The sequence below is a fragment of the Haemaphysalis longicornis genome, unplaced genomic scaffold, assembly GCF_048455015.1.
Source record: "Haemaphysalis longicornis isolate Haplotype H1 unplaced genomic scaffold, Haemaphysalis longicornis Haplotype H1 scaffold_4, whole genome shotgun sequence".
Classification (NCBI taxonomy): Eukaryota; Metazoa; Arthropoda; class Arachnida; order Ixodida; family Ixodidae; genus Haemaphysalis; species Haemaphysalis longicornis.
In genome coordinates, this window is record NW_027526361.1 from 187783435 (window position 1) to 187799185 (window position 15751).

General features: G+C 50.5%; 35 non-coding genes across 35 annotated transcripts; all 35 read right to left on the reverse strand.

The window, feature by feature from the left end:
• Positions 1-3044: 3044 nt before the first annotated feature.
• Positions 3045-3116, reverse strand: Trnat-cgu (transfer RNA threonine (anticodon CGU)). Its single transcript has one exon. It is a non-coding gene; the product is annotated as a tRNA-Thr (tRNA).
• Positions 3117-8309: 5193 nt separating this feature from the next.
• On the reverse strand, positions 8310-8381 carry Trnam-cau (transfer RNA methionine (anticodon CAU)). Its single transcript has one exon. It is a non-coding gene; the product is annotated as a tRNA-Met (tRNA).
• An 87-nt stretch (positions 8382-8468) lies between these two features.
• Positions 8469-8540, reverse strand: Trnam-cau (transfer RNA methionine (anticodon CAU)). The gene has a single exon. It is a non-coding gene; the product is annotated as a tRNA-Met (tRNA).
• An 88-nt stretch (positions 8541-8628) lies between these two features.
• On the reverse strand, positions 8629-8700 carry Trnam-cau (transfer RNA methionine (anticodon CAU)). The gene has a single exon. It is a non-coding gene; the product is annotated as a tRNA-Met (tRNA).
• An 87-nt stretch (positions 8701-8787) lies between these two features.
• Positions 8788-8859, reverse strand: Trnam-cau (transfer RNA methionine (anticodon CAU)). Its single transcript has one exon. It is a non-coding gene; the product is annotated as a tRNA-Met (tRNA).
• Positions 8860-8948: 89 nt separating this feature from the next.
• Positions 8949-9020, reverse strand: Trnam-cau (transfer RNA methionine (anticodon CAU)). The gene has a single exon. It is a non-coding gene; the product is annotated as a tRNA-Met (tRNA).
• Positions 9021-9107: 87 nt separating this feature from the next.
• Trnam-cau (transfer RNA methionine (anticodon CAU)) lies at positions 9108-9179 on the reverse strand. The gene has a single exon. It is a non-coding gene; the product is annotated as a tRNA-Met (tRNA).
• A 93-nt stretch (positions 9180-9272) lies between these two features.
• Trnam-cau (transfer RNA methionine (anticodon CAU)) lies at positions 9273-9344 on the reverse strand. Its single transcript has one exon. It is a non-coding gene; the product is annotated as a tRNA-Met (tRNA).
• Positions 9345-9431: 87 nt separating this feature from the next.
• Positions 9432-9503, reverse strand: Trnam-cau (transfer RNA methionine (anticodon CAU)). Its single transcript has one exon. It is a non-coding gene; the product is annotated as a tRNA-Met (tRNA).
• Positions 9504-9595: 92 nt separating this feature from the next.
• Positions 9596-9667, reverse strand: Trnam-cau (transfer RNA methionine (anticodon CAU)). The gene has a single exon. It is a non-coding gene; the product is annotated as a tRNA-Met (tRNA).
• Positions 9668-9754: 87 nt separating this feature from the next.
• Trnam-cau (transfer RNA methionine (anticodon CAU)) lies at positions 9755-9826 on the reverse strand. Its single transcript has one exon. It is a non-coding gene; the product is annotated as a tRNA-Met (tRNA).
• Positions 9827-9919: 93 nt separating this feature from the next.
• On the reverse strand, positions 9920-9991 carry Trnam-cau (transfer RNA methionine (anticodon CAU)). The gene has a single exon. It is a non-coding gene; the product is annotated as a tRNA-Met (tRNA).
• Positions 9992-10083: 92 nt separating this feature from the next.
• Positions 10084-10155, reverse strand: Trnam-cau (transfer RNA methionine (anticodon CAU)). The gene has a single exon. It is a non-coding gene; the product is annotated as a tRNA-Met (tRNA).
• Positions 10156-10248: 93 nt separating this feature from the next.
• On the reverse strand, positions 10249-10320 carry Trnam-cau (transfer RNA methionine (anticodon CAU)). The gene has a single exon. It is a non-coding gene; the product is annotated as a tRNA-Met (tRNA).
• Positions 10321-10407: 87 nt separating this feature from the next.
• Trnam-cau (transfer RNA methionine (anticodon CAU)) lies at positions 10408-10479 on the reverse strand. The gene has a single exon. It is a non-coding gene; the product is annotated as a tRNA-Met (tRNA).
• An 88-nt stretch (positions 10480-10567) lies between these two features.
• On the reverse strand, positions 10568-10639 carry Trnam-cau (transfer RNA methionine (anticodon CAU)). The gene has a single exon. It is a non-coding gene; the product is annotated as a tRNA-Met (tRNA).
• An 87-nt stretch (positions 10640-10726) lies between these two features.
• Positions 10727-10798, reverse strand: Trnam-cau (transfer RNA methionine (anticodon CAU)). The gene has a single exon. It is a non-coding gene; the product is annotated as a tRNA-Met (tRNA).
• Positions 10799-10887: 89 nt separating this feature from the next.
• Trnam-cau (transfer RNA methionine (anticodon CAU)) lies at positions 10888-10959 on the reverse strand. The gene has a single exon. It is a non-coding gene; the product is annotated as a tRNA-Met (tRNA).
• Positions 10960-11046: 87 nt separating this feature from the next.
• Trnam-cau (transfer RNA methionine (anticodon CAU)) lies at positions 11047-11118 on the reverse strand. The gene has a single exon. It is a non-coding gene; the product is annotated as a tRNA-Met (tRNA).
• A 93-nt stretch (positions 11119-11211) lies between these two features.
• Positions 11212-11283, reverse strand: Trnam-cau (transfer RNA methionine (anticodon CAU)). The gene has a single exon. It is a non-coding gene; the product is annotated as a tRNA-Met (tRNA).
• An 87-nt stretch (positions 11284-11370) lies between these two features.
• Trnam-cau (transfer RNA methionine (anticodon CAU)) lies at positions 11371-11442 on the reverse strand. The gene has a single exon. It is a non-coding gene; the product is annotated as a tRNA-Met (tRNA).
• Positions 11443-11535: 93 nt separating this feature from the next.
• On the reverse strand, positions 11536-11607 carry Trnam-cau (transfer RNA methionine (anticodon CAU)). Its single transcript has one exon. It is a non-coding gene; the product is annotated as a tRNA-Met (tRNA).
• An 87-nt stretch (positions 11608-11694) lies between these two features.
• Positions 11695-11766, reverse strand: Trnam-cau (transfer RNA methionine (anticodon CAU)). Its single transcript has one exon. It is a non-coding gene; the product is annotated as a tRNA-Met (tRNA).
• Positions 11767-11854: 88 nt separating this feature from the next.
• Positions 11855-11926, reverse strand: Trnam-cau (transfer RNA methionine (anticodon CAU)). Its single transcript has one exon. It is a non-coding gene; the product is annotated as a tRNA-Met (tRNA).
• An 87-nt stretch (positions 11927-12013) lies between these two features.
• On the reverse strand, positions 12014-12085 carry Trnam-cau (transfer RNA methionine (anticodon CAU)). Its single transcript has one exon. It is a non-coding gene; the product is annotated as a tRNA-Met (tRNA).
• Positions 12086-12174: 89 nt separating this feature from the next.
• On the reverse strand, positions 12175-12246 carry Trnam-cau (transfer RNA methionine (anticodon CAU)). Its single transcript has one exon. It is a non-coding gene; the product is annotated as a tRNA-Met (tRNA).
• An 87-nt stretch (positions 12247-12333) lies between these two features.
• Positions 12334-12405, reverse strand: Trnam-cau (transfer RNA methionine (anticodon CAU)). The gene has a single exon. It is a non-coding gene; the product is annotated as a tRNA-Met (tRNA).
• A 92-nt stretch (positions 12406-12497) lies between these two features.
• On the reverse strand, positions 12498-12569 carry Trnam-cau (transfer RNA methionine (anticodon CAU)). The gene has a single exon. It is a non-coding gene; the product is annotated as a tRNA-Met (tRNA).
• An 87-nt stretch (positions 12570-12656) lies between these two features.
• On the reverse strand, positions 12657-12728 carry Trnam-cau (transfer RNA methionine (anticodon CAU)). The gene has a single exon. It is a non-coding gene; the product is annotated as a tRNA-Met (tRNA).
• Positions 12729-12821: 93 nt separating this feature from the next.
• On the reverse strand, positions 12822-12893 carry Trnam-cau (transfer RNA methionine (anticodon CAU)). The gene has a single exon. It is a non-coding gene; the product is annotated as a tRNA-Met (tRNA).
• An 87-nt stretch (positions 12894-12980) lies between these two features.
• Positions 12981-13052, reverse strand: Trnam-cau (transfer RNA methionine (anticodon CAU)). Its single transcript has one exon. It is a non-coding gene; the product is annotated as a tRNA-Met (tRNA).
• A 93-nt stretch (positions 13053-13145) lies between these two features.
• On the reverse strand, positions 13146-13217 carry Trnam-cau (transfer RNA methionine (anticodon CAU)). Its single transcript has one exon. It is a non-coding gene; the product is annotated as a tRNA-Met (tRNA).
• Positions 13218-13311: 94 nt separating this feature from the next.
• Trnam-cau (transfer RNA methionine (anticodon CAU)) lies at positions 13312-13383 on the reverse strand. Its single transcript has one exon. It is a non-coding gene; the product is annotated as a tRNA-Met (tRNA).
• A 90-nt stretch (positions 13384-13473) lies between these two features.
• Positions 13474-13545, reverse strand: Trnam-cau (transfer RNA methionine (anticodon CAU)). The gene has a single exon. It is a non-coding gene; the product is annotated as a tRNA-Met (tRNA).
• Positions 13546-13632: 87 nt separating this feature from the next.
• Trnam-cau (transfer RNA methionine (anticodon CAU)) lies at positions 13633-13704 on the reverse strand. The gene has a single exon. It is a non-coding gene; the product is annotated as a tRNA-Met (tRNA).
• Positions 13705-15751: the final 2047 nt, after the last annotated feature.

The following is a 15751-nucleotide window of genomic DNA, read 5'->3' on the forward strand; positions in this document are numbered from 1 at the left end:
CTGCGGCGCCGCTCAAGCGGCAAATTGGCGAATGCAGAGCGGCGTTCACTATAGGGTAAGTCCGGTCGTTCGGAACGTTTGGAAATTTGCCGCAGCAACGATTTTGCCGCACATGGGCGCTCCAGCAGCGAATTCGCAGGGAAATGTGCGCCATGTAGAACGGGTTTGAAGCGAAAATGTGGCATCCGGCGGCGGCGTCGGCGGCGCCACCTATTGATTGTCGGGAAAATGGACGACAGAGGAAACAGAGCCAAATAAAGACAAGGAATTAGTGAGCAGGGGAGCAGGGTCCTACGGAGTTCGATTCGGATACGCGTCCTCTGCTTCATCTCCAAGACTTGGCTTCAGCAAACAAAATTGGACCTAGTAAATGCGCTGCGGTCTTCGACTTATAAACGTGTGTTAGAGGCCTGGATTGACTCCTGCTAGGAGTAATTTCAGCCGGCAAATTGCAGAAGTAGCAAAGCCAGTTTACGGGGATTGCGAATACGTACGGCCTCCAAGGGCACAGGAGACAAAAACAATCCTCTTCCGTAGGGACGTGTCATACCCTAAAGGAGGAGAAGAAAACCGAAGAAAAGTAGAAAAGGACGCAGAGAAAAAATGATGATAAGGAGGATAGTAGGAGGACACAATCCGACCACTGGAGGCCTGCATGAGTTATTTGAGCAGGCTAATTACTACGCAAAGGTTAGACGCCAGAGATGTATACCAGCCGTGATAAAGGCATTGCCGTGGCTTCTGAGAAGAGGCCATAACCATGGAATACCTACCAATAAGTAAATAAGGATAGCACAGCTTGAAATGAAACGCAGTGGATTCGCGGTAATAGATAGTGTCTCGCTGAAGTTTTACATTTATGGGGCATCGTAAAAGGTAGCCTGGAATGGATTTTGATGCTACTTTCTGGTATGTTTTTCTGTCGAGTGTTTTAACTTGCGCCGAGCCATGTGTGTGTGGAGGTTCTGCGTAAGAGGGCGGCAGTGCAGAGGAGTAGTGGTCGGAGAGAATGGAGGAAGCGTGGGCGAGGTGAATCCATTGCGCCAACACATATCAATCACGCAACTGGAATCGCACTCTAACCGCGTAGCTAGCAGCAAGTAGAGCGTGATTGCACTTGCCATGCTTAGTTCTAGTGCTGATATCAGCACTTCTGTTAAAAAGACGGCAAGGAAGGCACTGTGAGTGTCCGCCGGTAACGCGATCTCAGAAAATTGCCTTCCAAGGGTTGATGTCAAAGGGCCCATCGCTACAGAATACAAGTTTGGTCAGTTTATTTATTTTTAACGCAAGCCAAACAAATGAAGGATATATTCAAGGAAAATAGATCAAACAGAGGGGACTCCATAGCGATGTTCCGGCGACGTATCTACGACGTGATAGATAAAAAATTGTGCGGCAAGCAGCCGCCGACCGAAGCCACTGCAAAGGAACCCGACTGGGCGGTTGTAGCAGAATCCCGACCAATTTCGGCTGCCTAGCTTCGGTCAGTTGCAACGGCAGCGGTGGGCAGAGCTCGGCTGACTCACTCAGACTCATTTGGACTCAAACTCACGCGGGAGTTTGAGTTTGAGTGGGCATGAGGCTAGGGCGGCGTGGTGAGTTTGAGCTTGAGTGAGTTTGAGCCGAGTGAGCCCGAGTGAGTTTCAGTACGCCTGAGAGAGTTCCGAGTCCATTTTGAGTTCTGAGTACATTTTGAGTTGTGAGTCCATTTTGGGTTTTGAGTACATTTTGAGTTCTGAGTCCATTTTGAGTTTTGAGTCCATTTTGAGTTTTGAGTACATTTTGAGTTTGACAACATTTTGAGTACTGAGCACACATAAGTGTTGAGTCCCTTTAGAGTTCTGAGTACATATGAGTAGCCTAGGAGGCAGCTATGGTTGGCTGTTAGCTTCATGTGTCGCTTTGGGCTCGCAATTCAGGTTACTTGCGGGTACGGAAGCATTCGCGACACTCTCCCTTAGCACAAGCCGGAACACACGAGTCGTTGAATCGACGGTCTCGAAGTCCGCCGCTCTCCAGCGGTCACTTGCAACGTCTTTCACTACGCCATACATAGCGAAGGCCCGGCGAATTGCTTCGTTTGAGACATCGAAGGAAACCCAATGCAGCTTCACTCGCAGCTCCTGCTTGTTTGGGTCGATGACCAAACATATACGCTCTTTGACGTCCAGCTTTCCTTCTTGAAGCAGCTTGTTCTTCGCCTCGTCGCTCCGCAAGTTAACCAGCCAAACGTGCGACATCTGATAAGCTCCGATGCAGCCCACTTCCTGGATAACGCCCAAGTCTTTCAGCGGTTGCCGAAAATCGTCGATCCTGTACGGCCGGCAAGTATTATCGCAGCGCAAAACAACTGCTCGACTCATTGCTTCTCCTGATGACAATGGTGGCAAAACGATCCTGTAATCCTTGGGCACAGAAAAAAATTCCCCCGCATTTCCCCGAGGGGGAGAATGTGAAAGTGCGAATGCACGGTTGTCGGCCCGCTTGCGGCGCTTGCGCTCGGCCCCCGCAGCCCACCGCCTCGCCGCCTTCTCTTCCATCTCTTCCATCGGGTTTGTAGTATCACGTGTACACCACGCAGTTATCAAGCCGCTATAACGCCGCTGAGTCGCCAACGCACGCCGCTGACGACGTAGTTTGAATGCGTTAAAGATATAAGGCGCGTCACTAACACTGATATCAGCGTCGCGTCCGTGGCTTGGTCGGTAGAGCGTCGCGCTGCGGCCGCAAAGTCCTCGGATCGAAACCTGGCGCCGGATGCTGTTTCTTTTTTAAATATAGAGGAGCACTGCGGACGCCGCCGCCGCCGCCGGCGGCGGTGGATGGTTTGGGGTCGCTTATAAAGTGCATTCGCACTTAAAACACGGGCTACCACGACCGGCTTAGGCCGCTATCGCTGCTACTTCGGAGCCAACCATTCTGCGGCTGCTCCCGAGGGAAACGGGAAACAGAATTTACTGCATCGCTCTGCTGGACGATCGCTGTCGTGGGGTGTGCGACTGAAAAATAAAATTCGACACGCAAAAAAAAAAAAAAACCAGTAGCAGAGCGTGGTTTCGATCCACGGACCTCTGGGTTACGGGCCCAGCACGCTTCCACTGCGCCACTCTGCTTTTTTTTTTCTTTATTGCCACACTCTGACAGGGAACAAGCACACAAAGCAAGGAAAACAGGTACACAAGGCTGTAACATACACTGATAAAACTGCTAACAGTCTTTTGCTAGCAGGAAATGGCTAAAACTGCTTAAGTTTGTCAGCGACTCCACTACTGGAAGCCATTCCGGGGGGTCAGGCTGGGTCTTCCAAACCTATACAATCAAACGAACAGTTTCTCCAAAGTATTCCTTGGAACGCTTAGCATCAACATCGCGGTGGCGTATAGCCATGCGAGATCTCCAAATGCCGTGCAGAGCCAAAACCATCACCACATCATACGGCAACCCGCCGTCATTCTCGATGGGTATAAACCTGATTCCGTAGGCGTCTAGAGGGAAATCTTTCTTCAAAGTCCTCTGAAGCACGTCCCAAAAAAAGACCCCATCCCAACATTCTAAATACACGTGTTCTACTGTCTCCGGCTTTTTGCACGGATATCAGTCAACCCCCTACGGAACGTACAGTCCTTTCTCTTTTTGCCACGTTTTGACTGGTAGGACACCCGCGTGGAGCTTAAAAAAGAACATTTTAACCCATGGCGGTACCGCCATAGATTTCACGCGTTTAAGCACATCCTGGCCTGGCCCTGCACGGTACATTGACCGGTACAGTGGAATTGGAAATACAGAGTCAACGAGATCATTATACAATTTTTTCCGCGTTACGCTACATAGGTATTCCATCGTGAAGCGGGCACGCAAAAACTGGGTCGCTTGAACAACTTCGCGGAAGTATCCCTTCATTGTCAAGACAGGGAAACGTGCTGACGCTATAACAAAATCGGGTAACACCACAGACAACTTCATTTGGCAAACAGTACGCAAAAAGGGGTCTTGTACATCCCGAAGGAAGAGAAAACGATTGACAACCTGTCGCAAAAACAAATGAGACAAGGAAAGGCCCCCGCGACGCACGCGCCGAAACAAGTTCGTTCGACTTTTTTCCCACGTGGACTCCCAAATCAACACGGCGAAAACGCGGTGGAACGCCTGCACATGCGCACGCGAACAGTGTAACACCTGGAGCACGTACCATATTTTGCTTATCAAGAACACATTGCAGACTGAGCCTCTTGCAACAATGGAGAGCCCAGTGCCTTGCCATTTTTCTGCTTTATCGCGCAATTCAGCTGTCTGTCTGCGCCAATAGGGACCACTGCCCTCGTAGTTTTCGAGAGGCACACCTAAGTATCTGGTTGGCGTCGTCTGCCAGCTTATGCTTTCAAACACCTCCGGGGCTTCTTCCCATTGGCCGTGCCAGAAACCTAAACATTTTTGCCAGTTCACACTGCTGGCACTGTATTTACAAAAGGCCTTTAGTGTCTTTACAGATTCGCTTATGCTGCTTTTATCAATAAAGAAAAGTGCAATGTCGTCGGCATAGGCCAACACACGCACCTCACACGACTGTAGTCGAAAGCCGTTGATGGTTTTGCTTCCAATAACACTCAAACAAAACGCTTCTACATATACACAGAAAAGCAATGGGGACAATGGGCTACCCTGACGTACGCCACGTTGAACCTGCACTGCTTTGCTGAGCGACTTGTTCACAACGAGGCTAGTTGAACACCCACTATACGCCATGCGCACTCCTTGAAGAATAACAGCCCCTAGATTTATATGCTCTAACATGGCTATAAGGAGCTCGTGTGATACCTGATCGAACGCCTTCTCCAGGTCTACCTGGAGCATTGCTAGAGAACCTTGAGTGCTGTCGCAACACTCAAGAACACTTCGAGCAGTATGAATGTTCGTTACTATCGACCGCCCCTTTATACCGCATGTTTGATGCGGTCCAACGATGTCCCTAATAACAGTCTGCAAACGACTCGCCAGAATTTTCATTAAAATCTTATAGTCTACATTATTGAGACTGATTGGGCGATACCCAGATACAGCTCGGAGTTTGGCGTCATCATCTGACTTAGGAATAAAAATGGTGTGCGACTCATGAAAAGACGGTGGCAGCACACCATTCTGATACGCCTCATCGTGTAACGCACACAACACTGGACTTAGGCACTCTTTAAACTTTTTATAGAATGCAGCGCTTAGCCCATCGGGGCCAGGCGTCTTTCCCGGGCTCAACTCCTCTATAGCTTTTCTTACTTCATTCTCCGTTATGTCTGTTTCGAGCAGTGCTGATGTCTCTTTGTTTAGGCATGGTAACAATCTCAAAAATTCATCCTTAAACGCCACGACATCAATGGCGTGACGTGCAAACAGCTTGTCGTAAAAGTTACAAAAACAGCGTTCTATGCTGGCTTGGTCCTTGTACAAGACATCTTCGCTTTCTATTTCCGCTATCGCATTTCTGCGAGCGTACTTTTTCTCGGAGCATAAGGCTCTTTTGGTCGGCGCCTCTCCCAGCAGCATCTTTTCTGCTCTTGCGCGAACAAGCGCGCCATGATATTTGCCCTGATCTAAGACCTCGAGCTGTGCTTTAACATTCTGTATGTCATCTCTGCACGTCCCCGGCGATCTACATTCTGCTACAATAAGAGCGTCGAGATTACTTCGTAGCGTGGCTTCTTTCTTTTTCTCGTCGCTCTTCATTGCAGAATAACGTTCAAGGCCTTTTAGCTTAACTTCTTGTTTGAACAGCTCCCACTTCCGAATGAAGTTCGTCACGCCTGAGCTGCTAAACGAGGTCCGTGCGCATGCGTCAACGGCCTCGACGAATTTATCATCTTGCAGAAGTTTGTTGTTCATTTTCCACAAACCCTAGGAGAACGCGTTTCCACGTTTAGCGGCCCTGCCTAGTGTTAACGACACCAGACAATGGTCGCTAAATGAAACTGGGGTCACTTCTTAATTGTCACATTCACGTACGAGTTCTACGGAAAGATACACCCTGTCGAGCCGCGCATGACTATCGCCCTGAAAGTGTGTATAGCGAACGGTGCCTGCATTGCTCATGCTATCACCTGCATCTTCCAGGGCGCAGCCGGCTACTATCTCATTCAGTACCACCGTACTGGTGTCTCTGAAATTGGTCGTGCTGCTTTTGTCGCGCGCTGAGCAAACACAATTATAATCGCCCATTAAAATTAAGAGTCGTTCCGTCTCACACCATGGACGCATTTCTTCAAAGAAAGCCTTCCTTTCGGCTGTATTGGTGGGCCCGTAGACACACATTACACGCCATTCATTGGAACAATAGTCCAAGTCGCACACAACATACCGCCCCGTTTCCGAGGCGGTGACAGTCTTTAGAGCTGCCCCTAAGCTTCTCCGAATTAGAAGTGCGCAACCCGCAGAAAACCCGACCGCATGCGACACGCACACATCATAGCGCGCAATAAAGGGCCGCACCATACGATCCGTCTGGTCCTCCCTCCCAACTTTGGTCTCTTGCAAGGCCACGATGTCCAAATCCTCATCTGTTACGAGTCGATACACCTGATTTTGACGTCTCCGATCCGAAAATCCCCTGACGTTAAGCGTGGCGATACGCATTGGTTTTTAGGAGGGAGCTAGACTTATCGCACAACACTTACATTCATGCAGCACGAAAAAGAAAGACGCTTCGTCAACTGCAAACATCCCATACACCCTCCAAAATCCCCCACTTATAAAACATTTGTATGGCCTGCGGGATTCACGGCCGCTGCAATACACACTGCCACCCTCCCCCCAGCCAAACCTAAAGATCAAAGCATAAGCATCAGGAACACAATACCCCCTCCAAAAATACTGCCTTGACCCAACTACACTGTTGCGTTTAGTTCGTTGGCGATTCAAGACAGCAGCGCAACAACAAACACTGAGGAACAGGATGGCGACTACCTTTCGTAGTGACGTGCTGGCCAGGTGGGCGGAGCCGGAGTTTTCGTTCGGTCTGGTGGGACGTTGGGCTTCGGCTTGAAGCTCGGACGTCTCACTGAAACCGCCTTAGCCGGGGGCTCCTCGCTGCTGGTGAGTCCGTCATCCTGCTCTGTGTCGTTGCTTTCGCGTTGTCGCTTTGCCACGGCCCCACTCAGGTCCATTTGCACGGCTTCGGCTGCTAGAGCCGACACCTCCGTCGTCCCCTGACTTGCCGCTCCGGTTCCGTTGTCCTCGTTCGACGAGACGTGAGGGGGAGGCGTCTTCTGCTCGACCGGCTGCTCCTTTTCAGGAACGCGCTGGCCAGCCTCGGAATCAACCCGCCCCTCCGACGTCGACTCCGTCACCGCCTTGTCGGCTACTCCTGCAGCAGTCTCCTCCGCTTCTGCCTCGTCCATGATGTTTTCGCGGAGGTCGTCCTCCCTCGCTGGACCGGTGACGCTGGCATAGGACTTAACGCAGGCGCTTGCATCATGCCCGAAGCGACGGCATGAAGAACACTTTGCAACCTTGCATTCTCGCCTGACGTGCCCCTTGAGGTTGCAACGTAAGCACTGCGGGGCCCTTCCGGCGACGACGACGAGGGCCTTGTCACCCGCCACACGAAGTTCGTGCGGCAGGTCGTCGATGGTCACGCCCGCCTTCAACTTGAGGGTCACCGTACGAAGTGTCGAGCCCTTGTCTTGGATGCCTTCGACGCGCCACCGCTCCCTGCGCACCTCGCCGACACGCCCGTAGGGCGCCAGCGCAGCGCGAACAGCGTCGTCCGGCACGTTGTGCAGCAGCCAGTGAAGCTTGAGGCGGGCTTCTTGATTAGACGGGTCGATAACAAGGCACCGACGATCCTTCACCTTGATATCAGCGAGTGCAGAAATCTTCTTTACACCCTCCGCCGACTTGAACGTCACTGCCCAAACGTGACTCATCTGGTACGCCCCCAACGCCACGACGTCGGGGAGCAGTTCCAGACGAGCCAAAACGTCCCGAAAGTCCTCAACGCGGTAAGGCCGGGCACGCATGTCGGCATGAAGAAAAACCGTGTTTAAAACCGACTGACCTGAAGGAAACTGTGGCAAACGTGCTTGGTAATCATCAGCATCGTGGGCATATATCCTGTTACCCTGTTACCGCGGGCCGAAAGGCCCGCTGAAGCCGCTCCTTGGGCGGAGCTCGACATTCTGCGACCGCACGCTAGCGCTACCGGAAGCAGAATCCTTCCACTGCGCCACTCTGCTGGACGATCACTGTAACAGCTGCTGCTCACACAGTCATGGGGTACAGATGTGAGACTAAAAAATGAAATTCCACCCGCAAAAAAACAGTAGCAGAGCGTGGTTTCGATCCACGGACCTCTGGGTTATGGGCCCAGCACGCTTCCACTGCGCCACTCTGCTGGACGATCACTGTAACAGCTGCTGCTCACACAGTCATGGGGTACAGATGTGAGACTAAAAAATGAAATTCCACCTGCAAAAAAACAGTAGCAGAGCGTGGTTTCGATCCACGGACCTCTGGGTTATGGGCCCAGCACGCTTCCACTGCGCCACTCTGCTGGACGTTCACTGTAACAGCTGCTGCTCACACAGTCATGGGGTACAGACTTGAGAGTAAAAAATGAAATTGCACCCGCAAAAAAAACAGTAGCAGAGCGTGGTTTCGATCCACGGACCTCTGGGTTATGGGCCCAGCACGCTTCCACTGCGCCACTCTGCTGGACGATCACTGTAACAGCTGCTGCTCACACAGTCATGGGGTACAGATGTGAGACTAAAAAATGAAATTCCACCCGCAAAAAAACAGTAGCAGAGCGTGGTTTCGATCCACGGACCTCTGGGTTATGGGCCCAGCACGCTTCCACTGCGCCACTCTGCTGGACGTTCACTGTAACAGCTGCTGCTCACACAGTCATGGGTTACAGACTTGAGAGTAAAAAATGAAATTGCACCCGCAAAAAAAAACAGTAGCAGAGCGTGGTTTCGATCCACGGACCTCTGGGTTATGGGCCCAGCACGCTTCCACTGCGCCACTCTGCTGGACGATCACTGTAACAGCTGCTGCTCACACAGTCATGGGGTACAGATGTGAGACTAAAAAATGAAATTCCACCCGCAAAAAAACAGTAGCAGAGCGTGGTTTCGATCCACGGACCTCTGGGTTATGGGCCCAGCACGCTTCCACTGCGCCACTCTGCTGGACGTTCACTGTAACAGCTGCTGCTCACACAGTCATGGGTTACAGACTTGAGAGTAAAAAATGAAATTGCACCCGCAAAAAAAAAAAAACAGTAGCAGAGCGTGGTTTCGATCCACGGACCTCTGGGTTATGGGCCCAGCACGCTTCCACTGCGCCACTCTGCTGGACGATCACTGTAACAGCTGCTGCTCACACAGTCATGGGGTACAGATGTGAGACTAAAAAATGAAATTCCACCCGCAAAAAAACAGTAGCAGAGCGTGGTTTCGATCCACGGACCTCTGGGTTATGGGCCCAGCACGCTTCCACTGCGCCACTCTGCTGGACGTTCACTGTAACAGCTGCTGCTCACACAGTCATGGGTTACAGACTTGAGAGTAAAAAATGAAATTGCACCCGCAAAAAAAAAAAACAGTAGCAGAGCGTGGTTTCGATCCACGGACCTCTGGGTTATGGGCCCAGCACGCTTCCACTGCGCCACTCTGCTGGACGATCACTGTAACAGCTGCTGCTCACACAGTGAAGGGGTACAGATGTGAGACTAAAAAATGAAATTCCACCCGCAAAAAAACAGTAGCAGAGCGTGGTTTCGATCCACGGACCTCTGGGTTATGGGCCCAGCACGCTTCCACTGCGCCACTCTGCTGGACGTTCACTGTAACAGCTGCTGCTCACACAGTCATGGGTTACAGACTTGAGAGTAAAAAATGAAATTGCACCCGCAAAAAAAAAAAAACAGTAGCAGAGCGTGGTTTCGATCCACGGACCTCTGGGTTATGGGCCCAGCACGCTTCCACTGCGCCACTCTGCTGGACGATCACTGTAACAGCTGCTGCTCACACAGTCATGGGGTACAGATGTGAGACTAAAAAATGAAATTGCACCCGCAAAAAAAAAAAACAGTAGCAGAGCGTGGTTTCGATCCACGGACCTCTGGGTTATGGGCCCAGCACGCTTCCACTGCGCCACTCTGCTGGACGTTCACTGTAACAGCTGCTGCTCACACAGTCATGGGTTACAGACTTGAGAGTAAAAAATGAAATTGCACCCGCAAAAAAAAAAAAACAGTAGCAGAGCGTGGTTTCGATCCACGGACCTCTGGGTTATGGGCCCAGCACGCTTCCACTGCGCCACTCTGCTGGACGATCACTGTAACAGCTGCTGCTCACACAGTCATGGGGTACAGATGTGAGACTAAAAAATGAAATTCCACCTGCAAAAAAACAGTAGCAGAGCGTGGTTTCGATCCACGGACCTCTGGGTTATGGGCCCAGCACGCTTCCACTGCGCCACTCTGCTGGACGTTCACTGTAACAGCTGCTGCTCACACAGTCATGGGGTACAGACTTGAGAGTAAAAAATGAAATTGCACCCGCAAAAAAAACAGTAGCAGAGCGTGGTTTCGATCCACGGACCTCTGGGTTATGGGCCCAGCACGCTTCCACTGCGCCACTCTGCTGGACGATCACTGTAACAGCTGCTGCTCACACAGTCATGGGGTACAGATGTGAGACTAAAAAATGAAATTCCACCCGCAAAAAAACAGTAGCAGAGCGTGGTTTCGATCCACGGACCTCTGGGTTATGGGCCCAGCACGCTTCCACTGCGCCACTCTGCTGGACGTTCACTGTAACAGCTGCTGCTCACACAGTCATGGGTTACAGACTTGAGAGTAAAAAATGAAATTGCACCCGCAAAAAAAAACAGAAGCAGAGCGTGGTTTCGATCCACGGACCTCTGGGTTATGGGCCCAGCACGCTTCCACTGCGCCACTCTGCTGGACGATCACTGTAACAGCTGCTGCTCACACAGTCATGGGGTACAGATGTGAGACTAAAAAATGAAATTCCACCCGCAAAAAAACAGTAGCAGAGCGTGGTTTCGATCCACGGACCTCTGGGTTATGGGCCCAGCACGCTTCCACTGCGCCACTCTGCTGGACGTTCACTGTAACAGCTGCTGCTCACACAGTCATGGGTTACAGACTTGAGATTAAAAAATGAAATTGCACCCGCAAAAAAAAAAAAACAGTAGCAGAGCGTGGTTTCGATCCACGGACCTCTGGGTTATGGGCCCAGCACGCTTCCACTGCGCCACTCTGCTGGACGATCACTGTAACAGCTGCTGCTCACACAGTCATGGGGTACAGATGTGAGACTAAAAAATGAAATTCCACCCGCAAAAAAACAGTAGCAGAGCGTGGTTTCGATCCACGGACCTCTGGGTTATGGGCCCAGCACGCTTCCACTGCGCCACTCTGCTGGACGTTCACTGTAACAGCTGCTGCTCACACAGTCATGGGTTACAGACTTGAGAGTAAAAAATGAAATTGCACCCGCAAAAAAAAAAAAACAGTAGCAGAGCGTGGTTTCGATCCACGGACCTCTGGGTTATGGGCCCAGCACGCTTCCACTGCGCCACTCTGCTGGACGATCACTGTAACAGCTGCTGCTCACACAGTCATGGGGTACAGATGTGAGACTAAAAAATGAAATTCCACCTGCAAAAAAACAGTAGCAGAGCGTGGTTTCGATCCACGGACCTCTGGGTTATGGGCCCAGCACGCTTCCACTGCGCCACTCTGCTGGACGTTCACTGTAACAGCTGCTGCTCACACAGTCATGGGGTACAGACTTGAGAGTAAAAAATGAAATTGCACCCGCAAAAAAAACAGTAGCAGAGCGTGGTTTCGATCCACGGACCTCTGGGTTATGGGCCCAGCACGCTTCCACTGCGCCACTCTGCTGGACGATCACTGTAACAGCTGCTGCTCACACAGTCATGGGGTACAGATGTGAGACTAAAAAATGAAATTCCACCCGCAAAAAAACAGTAGCAGAGCGTGGTTTCGATCCACGGACCTCTGGGTTATGGGCCCAGCACGCTTCCACTGCGCCACTCTGCTGGACGTTCACTGTAACAGCTGCTGCTCACACAGTCATGGGTTACAGACTTGAGAGTAAAAAATGAAATTGCACCCGCAAAAAAAAACAGTAGCAGAGCGTGGTTTCGATCCACGGACCTCTGGGTTATGGGCCCAGCACGCTTCCACTGCGCCACTCTGCTGGACGATCACTGTAACAGCTGCTGCTCACACAGTCATGGGGTACAGATGTGAGACTAAAAAATGAAATTCCACCCGCAAAAAAACAGTAGCAGAGCGTGGTTTCGATCCACGGACCTCTGGGTTATGGGCCCAGCACGCTTCCACTGCGCCACTCTGCTGGACGTTCACTGTAACAGCTGCTGCTCACACAGTCATGGGTTACAGACTTGAGAGTAAAAAATGAAATTGCACCCGCAAAAAAAAAAAACAGTAGCAGAGCGTGGTTTCGATCCACGGACCTCTGGGTTATGGGCCCAGCACGCTTCCACTGCGCCACTCTGCTGGACGATCACTGTAACAGCTGCTGCTCACACAGTCATGGGGTACAGATGTGAGACTAAAAAATGAAATTCCACCCGCAAAAAAACAGTAGCAGAGCGTGGTTTCGATCCACGGACCTCTGGGTTATGGGCCCAGCACGCTTCCACTGCGCCACTCTGCTGGACGTTCACTGTAACAGCTGCTGCTCACACAGTCATGGGTTACAGACTTGAGAGTAAAAAATGAAATTGCACCCGCAAAAAAAAAAAAACAGTAGCAGAGCGTGGTTTCGATCCACGGACCTCTGGGTTATGGGCCCAGCACGCTTCCACTGCGCCACTCTGCTGGACGATCACTGTAACAGCTGCTGCTCACACAGTGAAGGGGTACAGATGTGAGACTAAAAAATGAAATTCCACCCGCAAAAAAACAGTAGCAGAGCGTGGTTTCGATCCACGGACCTCTGGGTTATGGGCCCAGCACGCTTCCACTGCGCCACTCTGCTGGACGTTCACTGTAACAGCTGCTGCTCACACAGTCATGGGTTACAGACTTGAGAGTAAAAAATGAAATTGCACCCGCAAAAAAAAAAAAACAGTAGCAGAGCGTGGTTTCGATCCACGGACCTCTGGGTTATGGGCCCAGCACGCTTCCACTGCGCCACTCTGCTGGACGATCACTGTAACAGCTGCTGCTCACACAGTCATGGGGTACAGATGTGAGACTAAAAAATGAAATTGCACCCGCAAAAAAAAAAAAAACAGTAGCAGAGCGTGGTTTCGATCCACGGACCTCTGGGTTATGGGCCCAGCACGCTTCCACTGCGCCACTCTGCTGGACGATCACTGTAACAGCTGCTGCTCACACAGTCATGGGGTACAGATGTGAGACTAAAAAATGAAATTCTACCCGGAAAAAAAAAACAGTAGCAGAGCGTGGTTTCGATCCACGGACCTCTGGGTTATGGGCCCAGCACGCTTCCACTGCGCCACTCTGCTGGACGATCACTGTAACAGCTGCTGCTCACACAGTCATGGGTTACAGATTTGAGACTAAAAAATGAAATTCCACCCGCAAAAAAACAGTAGCAGAGCGTGTTTTCGATCCACGGACCTCTGGGTTATGAGCCCAGCACGCTTCCACTGCGCCACTCTGCTTTTTTGTTTCTTTATTACATGGGAAAATACGCTCAGACGTTGCAGTACGACGAATACAAGCAAACAAAAGAATACCCTGAAGTTATGAGAAGCAAATATACATCAAAATTCAGGCAAACACACACAAGCGTTCAAAAGAGGGAACCAGTCAGGTGGTTGGTCAAGCGAACTATACACACTATGTACAAATGCCACAGTTTCTCGGAAATAAGACTTAGTTGATCTTGGTGGCTCAGCATGCCTATCACATAAGCGCATCGCCACAGACTGTACAAACCAATCAACACGAACATATCATAAGGTGGCTCACCAGGATAGTCGAATGGCAAAACTCGGATAGAGAAAGGCGTAATATCCATGTCTTTTTTGAGCGTTCGCTGTAGAATGTCCCAGAAACAGACAGCATCTCTGCAGTCTACAAAGCAGTGATCAATTGTCTCTGGTCGAGTACAGAGCCGACAGTCTGTCGACCAAGCTATAAACAGACCCCGATCTTTCATCCAAGTTTTAACAGGAAGCGTGCAAGTGTGTAATTTAAAGAAAAATGTTTTAACACCTGGCGGAACACACATTTTACACACTCTATTGAGGACTTCGACATGGTAAAAAAGCGCACTAAAACGAGGACACAAGAAAAAGGCGGTGACACGGGACAAGCGCTAGACATCAACTATGGCTTTATTCACAAGAAAGGCTATATATACACACATACAAATGCGCAGAAACGCAAAAAGATACACAGGGCGCAGCTTTCACAGAACATGATATTGACGCTGTAGATAGGCTTTCTCTTTTGTGTACAAGGCGACGGAGTGCTCACGCAGTCATCTTTTTCCTTGAAAATACAAAACGCCTCAAAGATTTCCCTTTGTAGTTGCGTCCTAAAGCTGCGCAGGACGCGGGTATTATGAAACTCAGGCGTGCAGGTGCACCGCCGGCAGTGATCTGCCAAATGTCCTCCCCCCACCAATGAGTTTACGGCTGCGCGGTGCTCTCTCAGTCTATCATTAATGCAGCGTCCCGTCTGGCCGACGTAGCATCTTCCACAATCTAGTGGGATCCTGTATACCACACCTACTTTACATTCCATAAAGCGTGTGGCGTGCTTAGTTGTGCAGGCAGCCTTCCCAGCTTCATTATTCACGGCTTTGCACATACGTGCAAGCTTGCCTAGGGCCGAAAAGACAACCTGGGTGCCGCACCTTCCCGACACTTTTTTGAGCCGGTGGGACAGGTTGTGCACGTACGGCACGATCACGGGCCGCACCTTCAAGCGTTCGTGTTGATTGACTCTGGGCTGGTTCTCTGAATTTGCTTCTTTTATCAAGCTTCTAGCTATGGAAGCCAGCAATTCTGCTGGAAAACCGGCATTGCTCAAGCGTCGAGCTTGGTGCTGAAGGCTGCATGCCACCTGGTGACAACACGACTTTTTGAGAGCAGCGCGCATGCAATTTTTGGCAATACCCCTTTTCACAATTTTGGAATGGGCCGAATCGTAGTAAAGGACTGGTTTTTTGGACCTGGGTTGGTATCTCCAGCACACCTGACCGTCATGGAAAAAGATGCTTAAATCGAGGAACTGAAGGCATCCCTCTTCAGGTAACTCAAAAGTGAATTTGAGCCCTTTGCCACATGAATTAAAAACGCCTAGAACTTGGCTCACGGTTTCAGTCAAATCCTCAGCACGCACATCCTTCAACATTACCAGGTAGTCATCTACATACCGAAAGACGTTTAAAACCTTTGCACCGCAGACTGTGTCGAGGCACGTGTGAATACGCTTGTCACAAAAGGGTAAAAACAGATCACTTAAAATTGGGGCTATACACGAACCAATACAAATCCCTTCCTTTTGAAGAAAGGGTGTGTCATTAAAAGCAACTGTTGTAGAGGACAGGTAAAATCGTAATAGTTCCATAAAATTGTCAATATTAAAACCAATAGAATTCTGGAAGGCAACAGGGCCAAAATTGTCGATGCTTTCACGAACGGCACAAAAAAGTTCACTTTGTGGGATTGAGTAGAACAGGTCTACAACGTCTATAGA